Genomic DNA, 23,033 nt, shown 5'->3' with positions numbered 1-23,033 from the left:
CACCGAAACGCGTCGACAGTGGGACTTTTATTGTGTATGGATTATATGTAATGTGTATTTAACTTGAACCGACGAAAGTATATAACTTTTTTAATTGGTGTGACTCTGCGATAGATACCATAACTCGGAATTGTTAGAGAGTGGACAAGAGTGTAACAGAGCACCCTTTTTAAAGTACCAATTGTATGCAATTTTAATATATGGTTTACAAATGTAAATGTTTCCTTATATAAATAAAACTTTGAGAGTAACAAAAAATGACATTCTAGTGTGGAGTACTAATGTTAATTAAATATCTAACTAATGCTATAATCACAAAGTAACAAGAATTGATTAAATATGTGTAGGCCTCATGGTCACTAACTGAAAGATTAATACACAGAAAGGAATTTCTCTTTTTTTGATAAGTATCTGATACCCAGTCCTTTCTGGTCCCTGGGAAACTCTCTCTTTTTTTGGAGATTGTTCTACAGCTCTTGTAGCTGGAGAGTGGGTGCAAAATAACTAAATAAGTAATAAAATGGATACACTACGTACGTTTGGTTTTTCAGAAGACCAATTTAAACAACTAATAGGAGATTCATCAAAAACTATTAATTCCATGACACTGACGAAAAACGATGATGAGAGGTGGAACAAACTCTGGAACCTAAAGAAAAAAATGATACGAACAGAATTACATTCTGAGTTCATAATTCAGTATTGTAGGAAAGGTATTATACCAGTAGGGCTTCAAATTAGGAACGAACCGGGTCTGTTCGTAAATAATGAGAAGTTCAAGGAAAGCTTGACACTAATCGCGAACAGATGCAGTCGCGACTGGATGTTGCTCATAATAGAGACTGCACAAGCTATAATCATAATAGAGAGGGAGGAAATCGAAACCCTTGAAAAACAACTTAATGATAGCACAGCATTAGAAGACGCAAAGAAAAAATTAGACGAGATAAAGGAGGATATCAGTGGATACCAGGAGTACATGATAAACAAAAAAACAAATAAACTGCGCAAGGATATAGCCAACTATAAAATTGAATCTGTGTACCCATATATCCAAAAAGACTACTATGAGCAACCAGCACCTACAGAATATAATGGCAAACAATTTACCTATAATAGAAACAGGTATCATAAAAAGAATGTGACATTCTCTGATACCTCCTATAATAGCTCCGACTCAGAAGGGGATAATCATCAGGACTCAAGAAATAGTAAGGAGGCAAGAGAAGGAGGCCAGCCAAATAACAGAGAATATCAACCAGTTTTTTTAGGACAGCCACAGAGGCGACAGCAAAGAGGCTACAGAGCCCGGGGGAGGGGACGTCAGGGCAACCAGCAAACAGGGGGAATGACAAGGAGACCATACATGCGGACCCGCAGCCACAAAGAGTGGGAATAACGGAAGAGAACTCTGTATTCCCCAAACATGGACAGACAATAGAGGTAGAAGCCCACAAAGCCCCAATAAATAACCTTTCAAATAAAATACTAACTAAACATGAAACTAGTGTCCTAGAAAAGGGTTTGGGTTTTGCCCCTAGCACAATAGGGTGTAGATTCAACATTGAAAGGGATGTAAGGGACCTATTCAGTAAAATTAGAATCAAAAAGTTTTTTGAGGGAAAAGAAGACAGAGAAACCACCAACAAATCTGGCTTAAAACCACTGTCCACATGGACACCAAATATAGGGATGGTAGGACCAGAGGTAGATACTTTTGAAAAAGCAGTGACCATTGGTTTAGAGAAGTTACTAGATACACAGGCATGGACTGAAAATAACTTATCAAAAGAAGAAAGGGAGGCATTAAAATCCCTGTCATCCAGTGATGACATCACGATAAAACCTGGAGACAAGGGGGGTAGTATAGTGGTCTTAACCACAGAAGATTATGAAAAAAGAATGCTAACACTTCTGAACAATGAGTTACACTATAAACGGAGTAATGTGAAAGAATGGAATAATCTCAAGAAAAAGGTTCATGATGTTGTAAATTTTGCTAAAGAAGACAGTATAATTTGTGAGGAGGAATATAGATTCCTTATAAACGAGCACCCTAAGGTCCCTGCACTATATGGGTTGCCTAAGGTGCATAAAAACTTGGAAAATCCTCCAATGCGCCCTATAGTGTCAGGCATCGAATCTTTGACTGAGCCACTTAGTAAGTACGTGGACCATTTCATTCAGCCTTTGGTCACACAATTACCCTCGTATATAAAAGACACCACCCATATGATTTCTAAAATAGAGGGGAGAGAATTCAATAAAGATACACAATGGTTGGTTTGTCTGGATATCGAAGCATTATATACGAATATCCCACAAGAAGACACTGTAAGAATGATGAGGGACATTTTAGGTGATGAAAATGGCGATTTAACTTTGCAGAACATTTTTATTATAGAATGTATCGAGATAATTTTACAGAATAATATCTTTCTATTTAAACAGGATTATTACTGTCAGATCAAAGGCACCAGTATGGGAGCCACATGTGCTCCCAGCCTGGCATGTTTATATGTAGGCAGATTTGAGACCCAGCATATTTACAACGAAATGTGTCCTTTTTTCGAGAACGTAAAGTGCTGGTCGCGCTTTATAGATGATATTTTCTTTATTTGGGACGGTCAGGAAAGGGAACTAGACACCTTCTTAGAATGGATAAACTGTGGGGATCCAAACCTTAAGTTCACTTCCAATAAAAGCCAAGTATCAGTAGACTTTTTAGATATTAAGATTCACGAAAAAGAAGGAGTCCTAAATGTAGACTTGTTTGTAAATCCCACAGACCGCAATACCCTACTTTATCATACGAGCTACCACCCCAAATGTCAAAAAGATGGGATACCCTTTAGTCAATTCCTAAGAGTAAGGCGGAATTGTAGTGACAGAACAAGCTACGAAAAACATGCAGCTATCTTAAAAATTAAACTTGCGCAGAGAGGATACCCCAAGCGATTAATAAGACAAGCATATACACGTGCTAAGTATTATAATCGTGACAATTTATTCGAGGCATCTTCGAAAACAAACAACCGCAATGATGGAATTATTATGGTTTCTGACTATAATGGTTTTAGCAATAAAGTAAAACATCTGATAAATAAGAACTGGGGCATATTAAACAAATCAGGAACAATACCCATGACAAAACCAACCTATGCATATAGGAGAAATATGACCATAGGAAACCACCTAGTGCATACTTTTAAAGAACCAAAAAGTGGAGGACAAAGAAATGTTGTGACCAGTAATCCCATTAGGGGAAATTTGCCCTGTGGCTCTTGCTCGCATTGCAAGAATATTATCAAGACTGACAAATTAGAAGTGCAGGGCATAACCCATTGGATGAATGAGCACGTCAATTGCCGCACTAGCAATGTAGTGTATCTTTTGCTGTGTCCGTGTAACAAATGTTACATTGGAGAGACGGGGCGCGAAATACGCCTGCGTCTGACGGAACATCGCTCCGCAATAAGAAACCAAAAAAAGAATGCCCCTCTGGTAGAGCACTGGATAGCTGAAAATCACAATATTGATGAAATTAAGTGGTTCATTCTGGAAAAGATTAAGATTTCAGTAAGAGGAGGTGATTTGAACAGAAAACGAAAACAAAGGGAACAATTTTATATGTCCAAATTCAAGTCATATTATCAAGGACTTAATGGTCGAGAGGAATGGGACAGAATGATCAGATAATATTGTATACCTCCTTTTTGTTTAAATCATCTGAAATTAACAAGAGTGATATACATGCCATTACTGAATACCAGCGTGAATAAAATTTGAGTATATGCTTTTTTCTGTGCTTAGAAAAAATGTGATTAGAACTGTCCTTAAATCTATAGAAAATAAGAACTGTATCACATAGTCACACTACATTTGAACAAATACCTATGTGTATGTGTAAAATAGTAAGATAGAATTGGGATACAGCTATTATCATCTGAGCCTGTGTAAAAAATATTGCATGATAAATTGTCTCTCTTTATAAGTTAAATCAAACATTGCATGCTACAGCACTCCTACTACGGAATACCAGTTCGAATGATATTAGAACATATGATTGGAGTATATGCTTAATTCATTGCTTAGAAAATTGTGATTAAAACTGTAGAAATCTAATATGTGCAGCAAACAAATATTGTGATAGATAGAGGAAGAAATTTCAACAACACATCCTAGAGATGTAGTGAACATAGGGTTCGAACTCGCGGTCTTGTAGTCCCAATAAGACCACGAAAAACTACCAAAATGGCGAAGAACACGTGCGCCGGCGCAGGTCTAAGCAAGATTAATAAATAAATATAAGGAGCACTAAAGTAGCGTGCCGTTTCAACTAGATGATGGGCGCTGAAGTTTAAACTCCTGTGATTACGTAATGAACACAGGGTTCGAATTTGCGGATTTGTAGTCCCCACAGGACCCCCATCAAAAAACTACCAAAATGGCGCTGACACACGGGCGCCGCAAATCGATTATATAGTCAGCGAAATATCATATTTCGGGGATCTAAAGCCCCAATTGGGGCTATACTTGAATACTCATGAAAATAATGCTGATGCATGGGCGCCGCAAACTAAATATAGAGCGAGTAAAAAGCCAGTGGGACTGTAGTCCCCATAAGATTTGAGGCTAAAAAACTACCAAAATGGCGCCTACACAGGTGCCGCAAACAAACTCGATTGTACCAATTGAGTAGACAATTGATACTCAATTATCTAAACGAAAGGGTATTTAAGGCCCGCGTCTTTGACTGGTGTCATTAGGAGCGGTCAAAGCAGGAAGCCGTTGCAAGCAGGTTCGCCGAATGACCGGTCTAGAAGGTAAGGATCTTGCACTTGGGAGCTAGCAAACAGAGGTTTAAATCCCTGGGGTTGTAAACAAGCAGTAAGAACAGCCTTATGCAGTCCTTGAGAGAACAAGTTGTGATTTTCCATTACCTCTCACCTTTGCTGAGAAAGTGCGCTGAGGCAGACTATATCCCTGCAGGTTTACATAATAAGAACAGAACAGCCTTATGCTGTCCTTGAGAGAAAAGTTTAGATTTTCCTTTACCTCTGACCCTTAATAAGAAAGCGCGCTAAGGCAGACTATATCCCTGCAGGCTTATATAATAAGCATAAAACGGTTTCTCGCTAGGAGTGCTTCAGACCCTAAACGAGTAAGCACAGAATTCTGGCACCACAGCACTAACCATAAGCCAATAGTACCAGCTCAATTGAGGGGCTTTTTTAAAAACTAAGAGCGTCACTAAAAGAAAACAAGTGGGTGCCTAAAAGAATGGCCAAAATTCAGCCAACAAAGTCATAAGATTAGTAAATGTAGAAAAATAAGTGTAATGTGAAGTGTAGTTATACAAACCAGGGAAACTATGAAGATACGTAGACGTAGTAATAAATGCGATGTCACTTTTGGCCCAGGACACCCGACCAAATATGATTTATTCACTGTGTAGGTCGGGAGAAGATTGAATTGAAAACATCTCTCCGTCATAAAGTGAGACCTATAGCGTTTAAAGAAACAGAAATCTAACGCTGCATCTCAGGCATTTAAAGGACACTACATCCCCAATAGGTATGTATACCACTTTTTAAAACCAACAATGATGGGTATAATGACAAGTGACGATCATTGTGCATCAATTTACTAAAACACAATGTCATGTTATTCTGGCATAGGTATAAAGATACCACGTAAGTGGGTGCAAGCAAGAACAGCCTAAGTGCCGGCATTAGATGGAAAAGCTATCGGTATGTATTAGGGTGATAAACTCCATATACATCCAGTGGTTTAAAAATTATGAAATACACCCTTTGAGTAATCTTCGTGTACTTTACAGGCACAGCAAGATTACCTAATATTGATGGTGCATATTGAAAAATCGCACCGGCTTCAACTGACACCCCTAAAATAAAGGGTCTATTAAAATTTTATGAGTAAGTGGCACAGGAGAAATGTAAGAACAAGCCAGAACTATCTGCAGTATGGCATATAATCCAATGTTTTTTTTCTTTTGTAGAAAGTCAATGACTCAAAAGACTATGATGCGAGTGATTTAACCGCAATTTCAAAAGGAAATATAACTGTCCTGAACATTAACATAAGGAATTCAATACCTATACTCCAAGTAAGGGCATTAAACATGTAAATAATGAATAACCTTAGACCAGTCCACAACTAGAACAAAACTCTCTATAGGAACATTGTATTAATTATATCCATTTTTCTTTTGTAGAAAGAAGTAAATAATCTTTGGTTTTAAATTTCGTCCGTCCTGAGGAAGGTGCCATAAATGTAACCAACGCACCGAAACGCGTCGACAGTGGGACTTTTATTGTGTATGAATTATATGTAATGTGTATTTAACTTGAACCGACGAAAGTATATAACTTTTTTAATTGGTGTGACTCTGCAATAGATACCGTAACTCGGAATTGTTAGAGAGTGGATAAGAGTGTAACAGAGCACCCTTTTTAAAGTACCAATTGTATGCAATTTTAATATATGGTTTACAAATGTAAATGTTTCCTTATATAAATAAAACTTTGAGAGTAACAAAAAATTACATTCTAGTGTGGAGTACTAATGTTAATTAAATATCTAACTAATGCTATAATCACAAAGTAACAAGAATTGATTAAATATGTGTAGGCCTCATGGTCACTAACTGAAAGATTAATACACAGAAAGGAATTTCTCTTTTTTTGATAAGTATCTGATACCCAGTCCTTTCTGGTCCCTGGGAAACTCTCTCTTTTTTTGGTAAAAAACAAAAACTGCAGGGTAGAAATGTGTGGTTAAAGCATGCAATGCATTTCCCTGCATTGTTACGTCGTACAACCATTCTCAGTACCACTGCCCCTACTGGCATACGGGGTTGATGCCATACCAGCTGGCAAGCCATCGACCCTGCCTTTGCTGCCACCTATACAACGGCGACTCCTCCTGGCATTTGTGTCACCGCTAAGGAGACACAAGTTCTAGCACTTTGTCGGCCCAGTCACTTCTATGGTGGCCCCTTTTGGCATATGGGGTCACCTCAATGAGACACCACAGGCTTCACATTCCCCGCATGGCAATCGATTCATGACTCCGTACACTTCTAGTATACGGGGGTTGCAGATTCAATCCTGCACACACCGGCAATGACCCATTCAGTGCACAGCTGTCTCCTTACACTTTGCACCGGATGTCCTATGGGAAGTGGACATGATAGAGCGCGCAGGTCGCCCGACTCTTTATTTCACCAAATTTATACGCACTTGGGCCCATAACGTGTTCATGCACTATACTCTTGTGAATCGGGCGAGCTTACACATCCCTATCAGTAATTCTTGTGTTTTTCTTACTATTGATTTCAGAGTACCTGACTTACCAATCCTTGTCACAGGTACCTATGTTCCTGATGAATCAGGAGCTAGCAGGGGTAGGAGATAAGACTAACCAGAATACCTTATGCATTTGAATAACGGTTTATAGTTTTGTAATAACCACAGACACCTGAAGGGTTTTCAAGACTTTATATAGTAAAAAGTTAAAGTCCACATGCCATGAGAATAAAGTTCACACAGATTAGAATATCTATAATTAGGATCAGGACTATAATATAACTATGAATGAAAGTGAGCACCATTGAATGTGAGCAAACTAAAGGAAAAAGGTAACAGGAACATGCTATTCAGTTTCAGGCTTATACTAAGGCAGATATAATGAAAAAGGACCTACTATAAAAGCAGAAATCTAGAATTCATCAGTGATCTATATGAGATGGAACTTATGCTCTGTTCTAAATAAGAAGGTTTGATACTAAAGGAAGGGTAATAGTGGAACACACTGAATGAGCAAGACAATTCAATATTATCCTAAAGGTAAGGGTAAAAGTGGAACATAACTAACAAACAGTTGTGAATGTAAAATCTTTTGGAGAAAGACACGGAAAATAACATAGGCAATGATGCTTTATTAAAGGAGGAGAGGAAAGAGTATAGATAGACGAACACCCACAGATATATATTTACCTAGGACGGGAATGAGAACTAACCCTGGCCACGGGTCAGTTAGGGAAAAGGCGAGGACAAGGACCCTCAAGGATTTAGGATGCCAGTAGGCGAGCAGGTACAGCTCATGGACAGTCAGGACAGGATACCCCTCAGGATTTGGATCAGGACTGGGCTCATCAAAGGGTACGACCAACACCTGCAGCTTCGGATGCAACGCCTGCGCTGCTCCCTCTCTGCATGGAATCTGTCAATAACCCGATTGGGTTTTCGAATCTCCCAGCAAAGTGCTTCACCAGCACTTAAGACTATTCCACCCCTTGGAGTTTGTGGAAATTACGGACACGAGTGCTCCGCAGCTCTCTATATCAATCACCTATAGAGTTCGTAGGGTCGGTGACAGGTCAGCTACTCGGACAAGTCGGACAATTTCTCTATCTAATACTAGACTAGTTATACTGTTTTCGGGTCAGTGGACCACCCACAAATGTTGCAAGTGACAGGATCCCCAACTTTGAATTGGACAAGAGAGGTGGTTAGGTCATTGTCCCCACCTAGAATTTAGGGTTCCCACAATTAATATTTATTTTTTCGAACCCACCCCTTACATTCCAGTTCCCATGGCATGTGGAAGGTGTAGTACAATAGGACACACATAAAATATGTACATTGTATCAGTTTTAGGTACAGCTGAAATCTTCTCCTGGTACAAGGCTCACTTTCCCAGGCGCATCTCAGCTTCAGAAGCCAGCTGGCTTAGTTCCACTCCTGCGCAATTCGGTTTCTCCCCCATCACGTGATTAGGGTGACATGGGTTTCAAAGATGGAGTGGCTCCCCTTCCCCAGGCCCACAGATACGCGGTACATGAAAAGTAAGTGAAAACAAATTGGAAACACAGAAAAAATGAATACACTGTATACCGGGATTGGCTATGCTACATCCCTTACTTCATAACATCTATAGTTTTTAGGCAGAAATAGACAATTGTGCCAAAACAGCGGCAGCAAGCAAGATGCGTGTTAAAAACAAAGCGGCCATATTTGCAATAATGCGCATGTGCGAAAAAATCCCTCCAGAACTACGAGTGCGTCACATCACATGGGTATGACCGACGCATGCGCAGTCTGAGATCCCGCATAGCAGTGACCAGTCAGTGTGCAAGCTTTGTTATGATTAGAAAACACATAAGCAAGCGTCTCTGGGACACCCGCGTGTAGTGTGAAAGTGCAATATTAATAACAGAACAGATTGAATTAATAATGTTATTGATTATGCGAGGTTCTTGAATTCAAACAAGTCGCATTACATGCGAATCCTTGCTCCATCAGACATTGCTCCTTCCATTTCTCTACTCTTCCTGCAGGCAGGCAGGCATGTGATGGTGCCCCCAGCTCCAGGGCAGGTGATCTTGGTGTCCCTGGGTGATGTCCTCTCATTCATGGAAACTAGCAGGCCTTGGCCCCCAGTTCTGGTCACAGGCAGAAGTCTTGCGGATCTTACCCTCCTCATACAGCCCTTCTGGCTGCTTGTCAGATGACAAATTTTGGGGTCTCATCCTCCCCTTGTTATAAACTATTTCCAGACACCAAATGTGATTAAGGGTCTTGGTATTTAAAAGTTTTATGTTGGTGTTCTGCTTCCTTTGGAGTGTACACTTTTCTCTCTCTCTTCTTCTTGGATGGCTGTCTGTCTCACAGGAGAGGCTCTGAAGCTGATAGCCCCACAACACCTGTGACGGGAGTGACTAGAATTCATACCTTGATGTCAGCCACAGTGATATATGCATCAAAGGGTTAATCCTGGGCCCCTAATCCTACTCTTTATGATTCCATCATCAGCCCCATCTTCTGCCTGAGATGTGTCCAGGTCCTTTTTTTTATCTATCACTGAATTAACTAGCATCTTTTTAAAGTGTACAGGAGTACTCTTACTTTCATCCTCTGCAGTGTGTCCCACCCAGCTCATAGGATTGCTGCAATACCCAAATCTGTCTGGGGGGATTGTTCTACTCCTCATACCATCACCAGGCAGACCTGGGCCTCCCAAAGTCCTCTATGTAGTGTACCACTGCAGGCACATTGCCACTCAGTGTATGGACACGTCACACACTCTTTTCAGTACTATTACCCTCATGCATTGTGCCCTCACAGAAACACATACATTCAGCACACATAGTAGCCTTGTGCACTGTTTAGTACTATAGCCTTTTCATGTTGTGCCATGGTGTGTTACATGCAGACACACACTCTGCCAGTACACATATTCATTCTTCACGCACTGTACAACACTTAACCTTTCTTTCATAGTGCTTTTGTAGTTCCGTAGTTTGAGGGTCTGTGGTTCGGTGGTTCCGAACCCGTTCAATAAAGGTCGTCGGAAACAGACGATTTTGGTGTCAGCGGACCGCAAATCACAAGTGCGGTGTGTACAAGTGTTTTCGTCTAAATCGATCAATGAGAACACTACGTATTCAGGGATTTCGTTTGAACCCTCGGGTTCCATTTTGTGGACGGCGGCCATTTTGTGTGGTTGCCCTCACATAGGCCAATGACTGCGGCTGAGCGAGTCCTTGGGACACGTACACCTTAGCTGACTTCTGAATGACCTGGCCGAACTGACTCCCTTACCCGAGGCTGACCTCGATGAGCCAGTTCCTTGTTAAGCAGCTGGTCAGATAAAGATCAAAGAGCAGGACATTGCTGAGTTTACAGTACCCTGCACCCACCTTTCTATCTCGCTTCTCATCTGTTTCTGCTCCTTCCTTTACAACATAATCACTGATTTGGGTTGAGGTTTTATGATGGGTTTGTCCGGCCTGATCCAACAGGATATTGGAATGTGCTTGGTCATTTCTGGTGGGCTGGACAACAGGAAAATGGGATTGTCGTCATGCGCTACTTTTGAAATGTCACACTGTCATTGGTTAGTTTGTATGTAATCGATGCTACTTTGGAATGTGATTTTTGGCATAAAAGACCATGCTCCGCTCATTGAAATTGTGCAGTCTCTAGCGAACCACCCGTGTTGTGCTTCGTAGATCTCTGTTCCTAGTTGCAGCCAATAAACTTTGGTCTTTGACGTCGTCAAGAAGTGTCCTGTGTCTCTGTTTGCCGAGGCAGGGGAATCCGAAGACTTTGAGCGTTTTCCCTGGCGCTGCTGGGTTCTAAAACCCGGTTCTTCACTTTTTGTAAGCACACATATACCCAGCACATGCTTCCACTGTGCATGTACTGCACTGCACTATATCTCTTATGTAATGTACTCCTTGCAGGTATGCAGACACTAACTGGATGCACTCACCATGCGGTTTTCCTCTACTGTGCCCATTCCATGCACTCATACATCCAGCGCAGAATCACCACTCCTGCACTGTGCAGCACTTTACATATAACTGATGTTGGCCAAGGGTGAGTTAAGCATACAGCAGCGGATCTTTTAAAAAGTGAGTGAGCCTTTAGGTCTCACTCAAGTGACATACTGTAAAAAGGACCTGTTTATTCCTACTGATCACTACATGGTATGCTGCTACCACCTCGCTCATGATGCTTTACTCCTGTTGAAGGGAGTAGTCTTCCACCACTATCACGGTAGACTTTTGGGTCCCCTCACAGTCCAACAAAACTGCAATCCATGAAACAAGGCTATGTCATGGCACACATGCATGATCTGTGTTTGCATAAGACAACACAAATGAGCATGAGGAAACCAGACCACAGTCCAGTTGGGCAACCAGGGTCGGGGTACACATCCTTTACCATGCAGAGGACTTTTCTGTCCTAACAGGTTCACATAACAATGGAAATTTACACAAGAGGGGTCAGTGTACCAGGTTGTCTTTGACACCGAAAAGAAGGTATGTTCACAGTAAAGATTCACAATGCTTAGCACACTGCTTTCAATGATTTATGCAACTCATGCAGGGCTTGGATGATAATCATTTGTGCTCCTCTACATATCACAGAACAGATTTGGACCTCACAATACTATGGACAAACCTAGGCTTCTGTACACATGCTTCCACTAGCATTGCACCTGAGCCAAACAAAAAGCCAGAATACCAGTTTTACAAGCAGTCGCAGTCAGGCATTCAGGGAAGGAATACACACATGTTTACCATGCAGAGGACATTCCCATACTGACACTGCCTTACGCTGGGATCTGCACACAGGTGGCACTGCATAGTGTAAAATCTGTAATGTTAACCTGCATTCAGAATGTGCCTGAAATACAACGTTTGATTGGCACAATGTAGGAAAGCCATCTTTCCTTACCAACATTTGCTTATTGAGTTAGTTTGACTCTATTTGCATCTATGATACCTTTTTAACATTTGTCATGTTTTCCTCAAATACCTTCTTGGACCAACTTAATTACTCTGCTGTCCATCTCGCAGTTTAAAGCCCCCATTGGGCAATAGATCCATGCTGATAGATTGGCCGTCTTCTGGAAGAGAAAGGGGCTTGGGAGACATCTATGTAAGGTCATTAGCAGCCCTTCTTTGACAAGGACTCGCAGTGTCCTCCTTAGGGGACAAAAAGAGAACAGGCTTATCTCTGGCACCAGTCAGCAAAGGATGTTTTATGAAGCCTTGGAGGGAAGAAAACAGATCTGACTAGGACGAGCCTGTGTCAGAGGGGAGGTCTTTCCCAAACTTGCTTTAAGCTGCCACTTTGTCACTGTCTAGTGTGTTCTGAGTGGGATTGGGTAGCCCATGGCCTGATCCCAGAAAATTGCGGTCAGGAGTGTCGCCTTCTCAATTCTAAACCTGTAGATTAAAACTTGCACAGGAAAAATCCTATCAGAAAAGAAAAACTACATCCACTGCATGGATGAACGCTAGCTGAAGTGGGGAGACTTTTGCTTCTTGTGTTAAACTATCTCTCCTGAGCTAGTGGGATGAGCTCTCCACCTCCATATCGAAACAGGCAGAGTGTAGATTGCTGGGGATCCTGATGGGAGAAGGGTCTTCTTAGCCTTCTGTGGACATGTGCTGGCTGTGGGTGTCCATGGAGTTGGTACTAGAGGCTCATGCTGCACACACAGGCACCTTGCAAGTAGGGCAGTGACTGAATGCTTAAAGAGTGGAAAGGAGAGTAATCTGCCTAAAGAATAAGTGGTGTTACTACAGACAGACCGTAGGTCAGGAGTTTCCCCATGGCATGAACAGTAGCGAAGGTCCAAAGCTCTTTTCAGCCCACTGCTGCTAGGAGGAGAAGCAAGTGGTGGTCTAGACAGCAGAAAAACATCTAGGAACCATCAAGAAAACAAACACTAAAAGTTGGAAGGATAGACGGCCCCACAAGACAGCTCTTGGTGGCTAGTGGGTACCACAAGGCGCAAAACAATAAAACCCATCAATATTTGCCATTGGGGGCAGAGTTATCATTATTTAAACACGCCACTGAAGTTTAGGGAGACTGCCATCTGTCATTTGATTTCCAATTGATTCTGAAAATCACCCCCATGGGAGTCAGATGGATTCCTCTGGAGATGAAGGAAAATAATAGGACAATTTCTTATTTATTTTACTATTGCTAATTAGGTCAAATGATCCCTAGGAAATGTGTCCATCAGCCCAGGGAGACAACAGACCTGCCCAGCATTGCCCCATGTGAAGGGGGCCCTCAGGCATAAGGTGTACAGTTCTGCAGTCTCCTACTTCTATCCCCACACGTTACACCTAAAAGCAGGGAAGAGTGAGGAAGGCAGGAGAAAAAGAAGAAAGTTGTCTCCCCCACCAGCACTTAAGAACAGAGTGTAGGGGGTGGGCAGCAAGCCTGGGCTGCATGGGCTTTCGGGATTGTGCAATATTTCAGAGTCAACATACATGGGCGCCCCTAAAGTGCTAGGGCACCCGCTTGACAAGCCAGCTACAGCGGGTGCAAAAGGTGAAAATGTTCCCAGCTTCAAGGTGGCTGAATCAAAATGTTACAGATTTGCTTCTTTGTGCTTGTGGTACCAAAGCAGGGAATTGCTGCAGATAATTCCAGTTACTCAATATGAGTACTTAGACTGTCAGTGTTTTTTTTTTTTTTTCCCTCACTGGGTGCCCGGCTGGGTTCCATATGAGTACCCTTTCAACACCTTCACTTCCTTGTGGTGCACTAGTGTCACTCTGACAGCAATTCGTTCTTTCAGATGTCCCTGTTTTGCTAGGTTATTGTTATTGTTATTGTTATTTTTGATTTATAGCGCGCTCAATCACCTACAGGCCTCTAAGCGCTCGGGATTCGATGGTAAAACAACAACTTTTACAATACAGAAAGGCTTCCACTAGCCTAAGTGGCTCACACGGACCTCCTAAACAGCAGCGTTTTCAAACCCCTTCTAAAGCGTAGGAGGTTCTCTTCCCTGCGCAGTAGCTCAGGTAGTGTGTTCCATAGCTGAGGAACCAGCACCGAAAAAGCTCTTCTGCCCTTGGTGGCAAGTTTGTATCGAGGGCAGACCAATAATTGGGAGTCCGAAGATCTAAGAACTCTCTTTGGGCTATACACTGCCAGACGATCTTTAATGTATGCGGGCGCTATACCATAGATGGCTTTGTGGACTAAACACAAGCTTTTAAATTCCACTCGTTCCTTGATGGGGAGCCAATGGAGACTCTGTAACAGGGGTGATGCTTTAGTACGTCTTGGCAGTCTGAAAATAAGTAATCTATTCTTGAAATCACGGTAGCTGCGACAATGGAACGCAGCATAGATTGGGAAATGATAGGTACTAATTTCCGTAACTGTCGGATAATATTAGTACAACTGCCCACTACTGAGGAGATTTGGTTGACCATAGAGAGGTCACAGTCCAATTTGATCCCCAGGCTCTTCACATTCAGGCTGGGTTTTGGGGCCGGGCCTAGCTCTGCGGGCCAGTAGAGATCACACCATGGTGAGGTGGCGGATGGAATCACCAGGACCTCAGTCTTATCTGGGTTGATTTTTAAGAGGTTTCCTGTCATCCACTGGACCGTATATCTCAAGATATTCTGAGTGTGGAGTTGAGCGGCACTTGTATTGTCGACACTCAGCAACAGTTGCGTGTCATCCGCATAATTGTATACTGTGCAGCCCATACTCGCCAGGGAGGCAATCAGAGGCTGCAGGTATAGGTTAAACAGCAGCGGGGATAGGGCCGAGCCCTGAGGCACCCCACATTCTAACTTTCCCACTGCGGAGGCTTCCTCTCCAAGTTGTATTCTTTGTGTCCTTCCTGACAGAAATGACTGCAACCAACTAAAGGCCAGGCCTTTGATGCCAAAATCACTCAGTCTTTCCAGCAACAACGCAGGTCCCGAAGAGACACCCTATTGCCAATGGGGTCAGAACTTTGTTGACAAAACGTGAAGCGAGCCATTCACCAGTTATTATACTAGAAGACTGTGTTCATTCTACATTAATCAATAGTAGACTTTGTTACTTTGGAAACCATTTTCTTATATCACAATATGTCACAAATTGTTATGTAGGTTCCATGTTCACTGGGGACACCATGTATAGTGTTGAATATAATTGTGATGGTTTATGTATATAATCTTTCTGAACTTACAAGTATACCGTCTTATATCTCTCTTGGACATCCACCTTACCCCTTTCTTTTGCCATTGTGCGTACCTATACTGCTCATTGTTCATGTTTGTCCACATGAACCATTGTTTCTGCTTATATACTTTTTAGGAAGTTGGCATTTCGTACTTGTTATTATTATTATAAAGTCTTAGATAGCACATAACTACTTAAGAAGGGTTTCACAGCACTGGACAAAGGTAGGTGACTAGGCAAAGGAAGTAGAAAAAAGTAAAAACGCCCAGGTTTTGAGGTGTTTGCAAAAGATGGTCAGGGAGTGGCAGCTTCACGGTGAACTGGGCATCATATGCCAAAGCTTAGGGACCAGGTAGGAAAATGAACGCTACTTACGTGGGCTTTTTTAAATTGTTTCACCTTGAAGAGGTACTGGTTTCTGGACTGAATCAAGCAATAGGGGCAGTAGGGTTCCATTAGCTGCTGCAGACAAAGTGGACCAACATTTGACCTAGCTTTGTGTATATAGCATAGGGCTTTAAATTGTATGCGTTTGTCCTTTCGATTTTATTAGTTAATTTAATCATTCTCTTCTTCTAGAAGATGCATGTATATATTAGGCACCACCAAAATTCATTTGCATGTTTATAATTTTCAAAACAAAACATTTGTTGCCATTCTAAAGTACACATTTTTATCTCTCAATACTGAAATAAGCTGCAAGCTTTCATAATCTCTATTATTGCTAATTTAATCATTTTAATCATTTCAGGTACTTTATCTTGTAGACATTATTTCATTTCGACACTTTTGAAAGTTATTTTCAGCACATTTTCAATGTTAATAAAGTTTAGTTTCTCAAACCACTTGATTACATGCATAAGCAAATATTAGCAGTTTCTCTCTTTGTTTAAGTTTTTCACATTTCCATGTTTCAAACACTTCTGCATGCTTTTACAATGCAAATTGAAGTCTCCCGGTTTTTGTTTTAACCATTTTACACGTTTATTCTCCTTTGTCAGTGAGAATTTATAGAGGCAAACTCTATTTAACTTTTACGCTCCATCACGGGCAACTACCTTAGGTTTATCAAGATCAACAGACTGCACTAGACTGGGTAGAGTGTCTAAGATTCAAGAGTTAAAGGTGGGAAAGACAAACTTAGACCAATTTCTGGGCAAAGTGGGAGGCCCTGAAACAACAGTTGAGGGCAAAGAAGACCAATAAGTGTAGAAAATAACTTCGTGATGATCAGACCAAAGTAGTTGGATGAGAGAGTCTGTTGTAAGACCATTGAGATTCGAAAAATGAGGGCCAAGTAGATGTCCAGCCTTGTGAGTAGGGGCAGTGTTAATTAGATACAGATTCAAGGTCCTCTATCAAGGAGGAATAAAACCCACAGGTGGCATCCTCCAGGTGTAGATCCGCTAATACGATGAATATGGCGCATTTAATGATATAGGGGGACAAAATGTCTGGTGCAATAGAGCATAAATGACCTGCGTAAGCTGATGGATGGTCGATCAAAGCACCAGATAGGGTAATATTATATGAGAGACAGAAGGAGAAGAGCAAGGCTTCACAGTCAGGGATAGGAGCATATTGTATCTTACATTGGTAGTACTCCTCAAAAATAGTAGCAATGCCGCCTTCCCTCTTGTCTGCCCGATCTGACTGACCATGTGATAATTAGAGGGGAGAGCTGCCATTATATTTGGTGATGAGGTCTCATGGAGCTACGTTTCAGGAAGAAACAGTGGGGCATATTTACAACTCCTATCGCCACCACAACGTCACTTGCCACGACGTTATGGTGGCGATAGGGGCTTTACAAGGCAGTGTTAAGACACATAACGTGGATTAACACTGCCTTGTAAATAAGGCACTCTTTCACACTGTATTTAGCGTGAAAGGGGAGGGTAATGAGTATTGCTGTGGGAGTTACAGCGCAAAACCCATTGATTTTGACACTGCCCCATATTTACAAGGATGGCATAAATATGGGGTAAATGTTTAATTTCTCCTAGTTTTTGCCGTTTACATGTGTGCTGCATTAGCACATGGAAACAGCAAAACTCCAATGATAGTTTATGTGCAGGAAGTTGTCCCTTCCTGCACATAAAGAATCGTTTTTAAACAATTACGTTTTGCAACTTCTTTGTGTGCTGCATTAAGCAGCACACATAGAAGTTACAAAACAGCATTTAAAGATTGTTTATGCGCAGAAGGGACACCTTCCTGCACATAAACAATTACTCCCCTCAATGCAGGCACACTTGCACTATGGTGCAAGGGTGCCTGCGTTGGCACTAGGCAGCTAAATTTAGCACCAGCACAAGGGGAAATGCATGGCTGTACCATATTCTTCTAAATATGGTGCAGCCCTCTGTTTCTAAAGTGACGGAGCGTGTCGTTTGCCTTCTAGGCCTAATGACACACTTCACCACTGTCTTAAATATGCCCCAGTGTGTCTGGAGCACTGTCCATTAAAAATATTGAAGAGGTGTAGCTGGTGTTTTGGCAAAGAATGGCAGTTAATGTTATAGAAAGACAAATAAGTACCTTTGGCTCTATATATGGCTCAAGCCTCTTCCCTAGAGACTGTAGGAGGAGAAACATCAGCTTTCTAAGATGGGTTATGGAGCTAACATCCATAGAGAGTGAGAAATTACAATACTTACACTTCTTCCAAGGGTTCTATAGAGGAGAGGCAAGCCTCAGAACAAGCGTGGCAGAGGGCCCTGAGCTGACTTGCAGAGAAGACACCTTTGTTGAAGTTGAAAGGGGCAGCATTTCTGGCCCCTGGGCCCTGTTCGGCATTGTGGGTGCAGAAGGGCTTGCCTTTCGTATGCCATTGCTGCTCTTAAATAGTAACCAGGAGCAGGAAATGAGGGGCTGAAGTGCTAACTGCTCAGAAAAAGCAGGCCAACCATGATGGCCGCTATGTAAATGATAGCAGGGGCAACAAAGACACAGTGCAACACACTCGAAAATTAAAAATGACACCAAACAAGAATAAAAAGACTCCACAGCCCTAAGCAATTTCCAATTTCAAAACCAGCAGTTTATTAAAAATGTATATGGGTGTGTAAACGGTGCAGCAAGACACCCTTCCTGAGACTAAGTCAGCATGCCACAGCCGCTCTTAACTAGTGACTGGGAGCAGAAATGTGAAGCTGGATGCTAACCGCTCTGAAAAAACAGACCAACCAAGATGGCCAGTATGTAAATGTAAGAGTGGGCACCAAACACACAGTGTACCATGATTAAAAATGAAAAATGCCACCAAACAAGAATAAAAAGGCCCTGCCCCACCAACAAATTCCCAATTTCAAAATCAGCAGTGTTTTTAAAGTGTACATGGGGGTAGACAGTGCTGCAAGACATCCTACCTGAGTAAAGAATCAGCATGGCATGGCCTCTCTTAAATAGTGACCAGGAGCAGGAAATGAGGAGATGGAACGCTAACTGCTCCGAAAAAGCGGGCTGGCCAAGATAACCTCTATGCAAATTATTTGCTATTCTTAATTTAGCCATTTTGTGCCTATTGCCTGTCTCTGATCACATAATTTTAGTGTAGGTGTCAGTTGGGCTTTGTGCACTCCCCCTAGACAGCATCTCTCAATGGGACCTTAGGTGTGACTTGATGGGCCAACCTGACAGGATGGGAGGGAGGAGCTGCACCCAGCCTCACTTATACCGGAATAGACTGTGTACTGTCCCCACACAAAGGGCTGCATAACCCCCTGTAGTGAGTCTGGACTCAGGGCATAAACGGCAGGAAGGAGGACCTCTGTGCACTTCAAAGACTGTCTTTGAAGTCTCCCCCACTTCAAAGGCATTACAGGGTATATATACGGAACCTCTAACACCACCACATCAGTACACTTATGGCCCTGTGAAGGCTCTGCCACTCCCATGGACTGCTGCTTTGCTGGACTCCTGCCATGCTGTACTGGCCTGATGCCTGCTGGTCCCCTGCCTGGGTTAGAAGGACAGGACCTGTATCACTTAAACCCAGAGTGACTCCAAGGGCTAGCTGGCTGGCCTCATTATCTTAAGTCTCAGGGCCATAAAATACATCCAACCACCCTGCTTCTGCACCCGGACTCTCCAATTGGGAGTCTGCCCTGCCAAGTGGTACCACCTCAGACCTGGACCTTTGGAAGTGGGCCTAAGGTGCTTATTCCAGCAGAACCAATGCATCCACTGTGGAACTGATGCATTGCTTCTGCTGCATAGATCAGGAACAATACATTGTCTTTTGTATTGATCAGAACCAGCACATCACATCAGTTGTGTGGATTGGGACTGACGCTCACTGCTCTGCGTGGATTGCACCAAATGTATCGCCTTCGGAACCACCCCTGTGCAACACTCTCCCCAGCGCAAGTCTCTTGCATCCCTATCGACAGCAGCATTGATGATGAAGCATCATGGCCACTGTGTGGATCGGCACCAAGGCATCACTATGACTGTACAACACATCCTTGACATCGACGCACCCAGGATTAAGGTACTTTGGTTCAGCCGGCCTCACTCGTCCTTACATCCGTCCCGTGCTCCATCGCAGTCAGACTGAACATTTTGTCAATATTAACTTGATTTCGCATTAAAATGCATAACAGTACATAAAATTAATTGCAAACTGTTAGTATATTACTAAAAAACAATATTGTACCGATTACCACATTATATTAGATCAGACATAATTTCAATACATTATTCAAGAGATTTTACATACCTATTAAAAAAAATATGAAATATTATAAAATAATGAAGGTTATAATGGCGGTGGTGTGCTCCTGTAAGGATTGCCAGCCCTTACCAATAGTGCTAATTAGTGTGTAATCTACGTAATTGGACATTTAAATATTGTGTAAGGGTAGTGGGAAGATGAACATATATCCTCTTTTAGGACAAACACAATGCGACCATCATCTGATGTCAATTAAATCACGGTAACTTTTTATTATTAGTCTTCCTCGTTTTTAAAAGAGCTTGTAAAAAGGATGCCATCATAAAACAAACCAAAGGTGTTTCTAACTGTAACAGAACTAAAACAGCTGATGAGTGATTACACAAGGTGAGTTTATGCAATAGCGGGACGATAAACCTTTTCCTCTCCATCACATATAAGGCACAGAAAAATAGAAAATGGGAAGTAGTTTGTTTAGATGAGACGTCACATGGACATACTGGTAACTGGTTCGGTGAATATGTATTTTCTGGAAAACCCAGCATCAAAGGAAAAAAGTTTAATCTTAATCGTGTCAGCAAATAGCGGTGCTGGGGATTCACAACAAAAGAAAGATAGGAACTGCTGTATAACACAGGAGGTGAGGCCAGGTAAGTAATTACTGAACATTTTACTTTGTCCCGGTCCGGCATGACCAGATATCGCAAATATATTTATTTTTACCTAAAGACTTTGAAATTCAATATCATATGTTCAACTTATTGGATTTTTGTAATTTTGTTTATTAATGATTTATTAAATTAAGTTATATTTTTGTAACCTGGTGTGTAATCTTTTTGGGAGTTGTTTTCACTATTTTATTGTTTGAAGTCTTAAAGAAATACTTCACACATTGCCTATAAGTTAAGCTTGACTGCTCCGTGCCAAGCTACCAGAGGGTGAGCACAGTTTAATTTAGAGTTGCCTGCTTCTTACACTGACTACGATTGTGGTTGTTGCTTAGCTAGGACTCATACCCCAGTCATCCTACAACCAACCAAATTTCTAGTAATCCATAATAAGGGGTTCTTGTGTTCCAGTTCGGGTAGGACCTGGCCTGGCTGTTTGGGCTGGATTGTTCCCATTAGAGCAGGGCCAAAATTGATTTGAATATGGCTGGGTCCAAACTGATGTGGCCTGGTGTGCAAAATAATGATAGACTGGTAAGTGGTCCGACTAATTGCCAGCGACTGAGAATAATTCAAGTATTCCATCCATCACTCTTTTATACACTTTAGTGCGACAGGTCTGTCAACTAGGATATGGAGTTCCTTAGGGGAAAGGACAGGGGAATATCCAGCTGGTCAGTATCTAAGGAACTGACAGAGGGGTTCAGTTCCCTTAGGAACAGGAGCCCTCACACACCCAGATGGGTGTCATGCTTCATCATAGGATGTGCTCTCAATGGGCCAGCACTACAGTGCCCGACGGGCACCCACGAAGGGGCTCTTTTTCGGAGATCTTCAGTTCCAATACCATACGTGAAGCATTGGTGTAGGGCCTGGAGTGCAGAGGAATGTAGCATGGCTATGATTGAGCTTCATTATTGCATACATCCACTATGAAGATTATAACTTTCTCCTGCGTATGCCTCATACACATTGTGGTGGTTCTTCAAAAGTGTGTGTACCTGTAAAAAAGTGTGTTAAAATAGACTAAGCAATCCTCTAATAAACTTTTTATCAGTGAATCCACTTGTCTAATTAAAAATGTGGTGGCTAACAGTAGAGGCAATCATCTCTGGTAGTTCAAAAGGTCAAAGAGTCAATATGTTTTTTAAAGTAAAACAAGTGGCCAAAAGCTCATATGGACCCAAATAAAATTAGCAGCATTCAAATTGTTGGCCAATGACACTCACATCGCAATAAAACAGACTGACAGAGGGGGCATGATACTGATTATGTCCACCAATAGGACATACAGCAACCCCATCACTAATGACTTCACTGGATGCTTGAGTACTCAGATTACCTTTATTGCATCCACCACTGAGATACAAGAGTGGATCAGCATAAATGAGACTGATTTCTTGATCAATAACCAACCCAGGACTCCCTACTTTTTCATTCTCTCCACAGTCTACAAGGGATTGCATCCTTCCCCTGGAAGACCCATAGTTTCAGATGTTGGCTCTCTTCCAGAACCCCTGTCAAGAGTTTGTGATAATGTTTTTTACAAAGGAACTGCATACCATTGTTGATAGACTTGATAGTTCATAGGATCATGTATGCTGAACCGACAAGTGCTCCTGGTCCCACCTTCTTTGTGATAAACATCAGTGTGACAACATTAATTAGACGGATATGCCCAGACGTGGGCCTCTTGCACACTGTGCAGCTGGAACCAAGCTATACCTAGCTGATGACCCTAATACGGGCATAATTAGCCCTGGCTACTTGTGTTCCTGTTCAGAAAGGATCTGGCCTGTCAGTTTGGGTTGCACTGTTCACATTGAGGCAGGTTAAAGAAGTATTTGCATATGGCTAAGTCAAAACAGAGGTGGCATGGTGTACAAATAACAATGGACTGGGATACGACCCGACTAACTACCAGTGGCTGAGATTCATTCAGGAATTTCATCCTTTGTTGTAAACTTCAGTTAAATGGGTTGACAGCACTGGAGCACAGAACTACATTCATGTAAAATGATGTAATGAATTGTAAGCTAGAAACGCAAGTGTAATCTAAACATACATTTGAGGTCATGTTTGTAAAATACTAGTTATGATTTATTGTTATAACGAGATACCCTTAATTGCACAGCTTAGCCACAGCTGAACAGG

This window comes from Lissotriton vulgaris, chromosome 8 (assembly GCF_964263255.1).
Source record: "Lissotriton vulgaris chromosome 8, aLisVul1.2, whole genome shotgun sequence".
In the NCBI taxonomy this organism is placed as follows: Eukaryota; Metazoa; Chordata; class Amphibia; order Caudata; family Salamandridae; genus Lissotriton; species Lissotriton vulgaris.
This window is presented reverse-complemented; position numbering follows the sequence as displayed.